This window comes from Protopterus annectens, chromosome 2.part1 (genome assembly GCF_019279795.1).
Source record: "Protopterus annectens isolate FY-2018-M chromosome 2.part1, PAN1.0, whole genome shotgun sequence".
NCBI classification, from domain to species: Eukaryota; Metazoa; Chordata; order Ceratodontiformes; family Protopteridae; genus Protopterus; species Protopterus annectens.
Window position 1 is genome coordinate 620,710,186 of NC_056729.1, and position 6,000 is coordinate 620,716,185.

Consider the following 6,000-nt stretch of genomic DNA (forward strand, 5'->3'; position numbering starts at 1 on the left):
TTCTAAAACATATTGAAATGTAGACATGGAAACTATTGTACACAGGAACAATGTCAGGGGCTACAGTTGCACTTATAAATGTGCACGTGCAACAGGCCCAAGCCTATGCTGCTGCTGCTGCTAATAGACCTTGGCCAAGAAGGAAAAGGATGTTTATACCCCATTTAATGTTCCATTGTCTGCATGATGAGGATAGAAATACACTAAAGGAGCTCTGCAACCTCTGTCATCCACAACTGACAGCAAGGGTAAAGTGAGGGGAGCCAATACCTGTGGAGACCAAAGTATGTTTGAATACTTAGAATATTAGCTACAGGAACCTTCCAGAGGTAAACAGGGGAGGGGATATGCTGGGTTGTGTCACAGGCATCAGCATCCAGGATCCTATATCAATTCCTGAATGCAATGTTACAGCATGCCAATGATTACATACTGTTTCCCCATACACCTGAGGACAGAGCTAAAATTATGCAGGATTTCTACCATGCAGCACACTTTCCTGAAGTCCTAGGTGCCATAGACTGCATGCACATCAAAATCAAAGCACCACCCATGGATCAGAGAAGGGTGTACATAAACAGAAAGGGCTTCCACTCCATTAACATCCAGGTCATTTGTAATACTAAGTGAATCATCCTGAATCATCCTGAATGTGTGTGCTGGCAACCCTGACAGTTACCACATCTCTTATATGTGGCACAACTCCCAACTCTATCAGATATTTTCAAGGGGTGATATCCCACAGGGTTATTTACTGGGGGATGCAGAGGATGTTCTGGAGCCGTGGTTGATCATGCCCATCTGAAATGCACACACACCTACCCACTGAAGAACATTACAATGAGGTACACACTCAAACAAGAAATATCATAGAGAGTGTATTTGGGCTGCTGAAGTCATGGTTGTCAAGTCTGGATACATCAGGGAGAACCCTACAATACAATCCCCATATGTGTGCTGAAATTTTCACTGTCTGTGCCATCCTTCACAATATTGTTCTGAGAGAACAGCTGCAGCTGAAACACCAAGGGAAAGGGGCATACATCCCATCACTACTGATAAGGTCACCACAACCATACTTAGATGAGGAGTCAGATGGGGAAACTTCAGCCACTGTGGGCATATGTAGATGTAGGCATGCACAACATGACCTCACTCTGGCCAACAGGCAATGGATAGCACACATGCCCACCACCTAAGGAGGTAAAACCTGCATCTTCTGCACATACATATGGTAACATTGATGCCAGGCAACACTCACAACCATTATTTACCCATGTAATGGCTGTGTGCTACTAGCATCACACAGACTCAGTCCTGGAGTAAAACACTTGCAACTGCTGGACTTCAACATATAATATGAAAATAAATGTCTAAGAACACAACTGAATGTAAGATCGTTGCATACTGTTACTTGCTAATGTAACTAAGTAGACGGCATGTGATATAAGGTTGTTAATGTTTGTAACATATCACACTCACACACAGACCAATGTTTAAACATACCAATGGAGTACTCTATTGTTTACCATGGAAATACCAGGATGACTGCACAACTGCAAGAGCAAAACTCTTGAAACCCAACTTTTGCTGTGGCAACACACAAACAGTACTTGGCTCCTCACCCACAAAAACAATGGGCAAATTAATTTTGCACAATCCAAGGAATAACACATAATTCACATGTTATAAATGCTTTCCATACAATTCTCATAAAATGTATACACATTTACAACACAAAAGTCAATTGTATATGATTAATAGTCACCTGTCACTGTGCCCAGCACTCCACTGGCTGTGTCTATAGGCCATCTAAGAAGCATAAGACCCATGCATCATTGACAGTATAGTAGTTTACATTTCCATGAAATAAGAGAAAAGACTGTAAGAGAACCAGTTTTAGTAATAACAGTTGTAATGAAAGTTAATAGGGCTGTCTGTCTGTGAAGTCAATGTATGCCGAAAATGCCTATGGCAAGAGGGAACTATAAGAAGTGCATACAGGTAACAGTTTAATCTCCAAATGCATATATATAAAAGTTTTCTTTGTAACGTGCTAACAAATCTAGCATGTACTTGAAAAATACAGTAATATTTTTGCCACATCAGAAGCCTTCTGTGCAGATAAATCAAAAGGAATAACAATCCCCTGTGTTCTGTAAATGCGCAAGTCATCTTTCACCTTCAAGTTCCTTAGCTACACAGTTACCTTCTCATGTAGATTCAGGCCGCTTTGCTTGGTTAAGATACAAATGAGGTGATAACACATTAGAACTGCTGAATCCCAAAATGGCTTTATTTAGCAGATGTAAACATAGTGTACACATCACCTCAGTGTTTGTTGCTAATGGATTACAACTGTTAATGATTAGTTGGAGGGAGAAGGAATACAAAACAACAATTTGTGGGTGTGTTACCCAGGCTTCACTTACAAAGTGTAAAAGTAATTGTAGCAACTTTTGAAATGGAAGTAACAGCACACATTTCTCATTTTCTGTATACTAATAGCCAAACTCTCCTTCCTTTAATGAAAACTGTATTTTACTGTCATGTAACATTGTCATATATTTTAAGGACAATGATACAGAATGCCCTACAGGTGGCATGTCTGAGACTACAGCACACATAAGAGAAGCATGAATAGAATATAAATAGAACACAGAGCTGCACTGGCGCAAACAATACTCAAGAATGGTTGTATGATCATTCATTGCACTAAATATGTAAGCAATGCATGTACAAACAATTGAGATTTTACAAACATTATATATATTTATAATGCTGCTCTGGAAATGAGACTTGCTTGTATGCACAATGATTTGCATTCCTGCTGCACAGCTGTTTCTATGGCAAAGATATATAAGGCACCCTTACTGCATTTTGTAGGTTCAGTAGTCTGACAGTTCAAATTTAGAGATCTGTTGTGTTAAAATGTAGTTTGTAATGTTGTTTATGCTTCTTTTTAAATTTTTTTTTATTTTAAAATAATAGCATTTGAGTGATGTGCGGCTTAGCACAAATACGGTGAAACCCCGAAATAAATTTGATGAAGGTTTCTTATATAGTTCTGTTCAATTGGCTATACAACATTACTGCACTGTTGTCACCTATCAAGACAGCATAAACTAAAGCTGTGAGTCAAATGTGTGTGTAGCACATCTGCTAAATACAGTGAATCGCACAGTTCATATTATACATAGATTAAGGTTCAAGTCCCACATCTATCTTTTAGTGATGGAGCATAATAAACACTTTTTACAATAATAATGCATGCTGTGTTTTACTAATCTCATTTTCACATTGCACACCTCTGTGCAAATATGGTGTAAAGGCCCAGACAATAAGCAGCCATTGTCAATTTCCAAAAGGATACATTTTTGCATCTTTTGCCTTCCATCAGGAAAATATGCTTATTGGCTTTGTGCATCAGTCAGCAAGCTTCTACAACATTTGCAGGTTCAGAACACTTGCAGATAACAAACAGACACTTGTCAGTTTCAAAACAGATACACTGCATCATGTGTGGTCTTCCACCGAGCAAACATGCTAAGTGGTGCTGTGTGACGGCCAGCACACTTATATAGTAATGAATGTGAAAATATATTGCTGCTGGCTAGTTATTCCTGTGGCAGCAGATGTAAGTTAAGGGCTAGATTCTCACAGTCCTGATGCTTGAAGGGTGTGAGCATCTGATGTTCTTCTCTATTCTCAAATTCCCCTTGCCATCCCCATCATTTGCTTTGTTTGCTCTTTTTGTCTGCATCTGCTTCCTCAAATGCCCTACTTACCTGACTCTGACATACCTATGCCCTTTACCCAATATTGATCTTTTACTGAAATAAAAACTCAAAATGGGCACATGTCCCATACATAGCTCTTCACTTTGCATATGTATCTTCTCGATGTGCTTGATTCTGATTAATTGGCTACACAACATTACTGCATTGTTGTCACCCATCGTTGTTGAGGTGACAGTCCAAATGCATCCAATATTCTATCCATGTTCAATTTACACTGCTGAAGAAGTGGATAGCTATGATTCTGTCATTTTGCAATTCCTATATTGCTTTCCCTTTGTTCTTCCCCTGCTTCCCCCCATTTCACCACTTTCTTATCTACCCCATTTTCATACCATTAATCTGGGTAAAAAATAGAATCACATAATACACACATAAATAATAAATTCCCAGTGAAGCTCTTCACTTTTTGTTCTCTGTGATTCCACTGCATTTTTCATTGTGCAACAATGCCAAGCAATGGTGAATGGCTCTTCATGTCCTATGGCATGGTGTGGTTACTTTTGTGCAATGCTGCTTAAACTTGCTGCACTAAGGAAACACTCAGTTAAACTAGAATAAAGGCACTCATAGGTTCATAGGTTGGTACTAGTCTATCAGTACTAGGGCCTATACAAACCTAGCCATAACAATTCCTTGGATATTTCTTCCCACAATATTTACTTCTCTGGACTCCTATCTAGCAGGGTGACTGACATGATCCCCAGGGTGAATTTCCTATCTCCCATCCAATAATCAAGGTTCCTTTTGAAGAGGGCCAAGGAGGCACTCTGCTTGACATGTATGTGTTGTCTATTCCAGAGTATGGGGAGTCTCTGGATCAGGAACCTATCCCTCCAGCATGTTTTGTTCATTGTGATGACAACGTTTAGATCCCTGGAGTGTGTGGCTCTGAGGGACTGGGATTACTTTAAGTGGAGCATGTCCAGCAGCTCAGGGTTTGACATGGCCTTGTATGTTAAGCAGAGATTGTCTCTGAGTAGACTATATGCCACAGAGTATAGCTGGAGTTGTTTTAGATGGTCAACATGTGGCATCTGCTTTAGGCCTGTGATTCTTTTAGTGAGGTATTTCTGTGGCCTTTCCAGCTGTTGCAGATGTCTTGTGAGGTACATACCAAATGGGGCATTATACTCTATAATAGGTCTAATGAGGGATGAGTACAGTGGGACAATGACCTCCTTTTTTTCTGGATGAAAAGCCCTTAGTGATGAGGTGTGCCACATAGAATGATTTCCTGACTGTTGTGGCGATGTGGTTATCGAAAGTGAGACCACTGTCCACCTGTGTCACTAAGTCTCTCATCACACTTTCAATGTTTGGTGTACTGCCACTTATGTGGCAATTCATGGGTACATGTTTTTTTCCAAAGGGGATAACTATACATTTCTTGGCATTAAGCTTGATCCCATGGCTCTGGCACCAGGCATCTGTTTCTATAAGGCCCTTTTGTAGAATATCCACATCATTTGGGGATTCAATAATGGCTCCCAGTTTGCAGTCATCTGTGATTTGTTAGCCAGAGTCCCTAAGTGTTCACCTGTACTTCAGAAAAGTAGATGCCAAACAAGAGTGGTCCCAGGACTGAACCCTGAGATACTCCACTTGTCACTTGTCTGGAGCTGGATTTGGAGTCAGCTACTTTTACAGTCTGGGTTCTGTCAGTAAGCCAGTTGGCAACCCATTGAGTGATGTAGGGATTTATGCCCAGCTTAGTAAGTTTATCTATGATTCCAGAGTGGGGGATGGTGTTGAAGGCCTTGACAAGGTCCAGATAGGCTGTGTGGACTGCCTTACCCTTGTCCATAGCTCTGGAGACTGATTCGAAGAAGTCACTCAGATTCAGGAGACAAGATCGGCCCTTCACAATCCCAAACTGGGTGGGTTCCAGTGTTTGAAGGTTGCCAATGTCTTTGTTCACTCATGTTAAAACTTTCATACATATATATATATATATATATATATATATATATATATATATATATAGATATAGACTGCTGAATGTATAAATATTCAAATCCATATGTGTACTTAACATAAATTGGGTAGTGTTTGTTTTTGTACAGTACTTCACTGTAGTCAGTCCCTCTCACATGTGCAAAAATTATCACTTGTAATTATTTCTTTACCTCATCACTACATATGTAAAACAATTAGATTGAGCTGGAGTTGAACCCTGTATCATCTGTGCTCAAAATAAGAT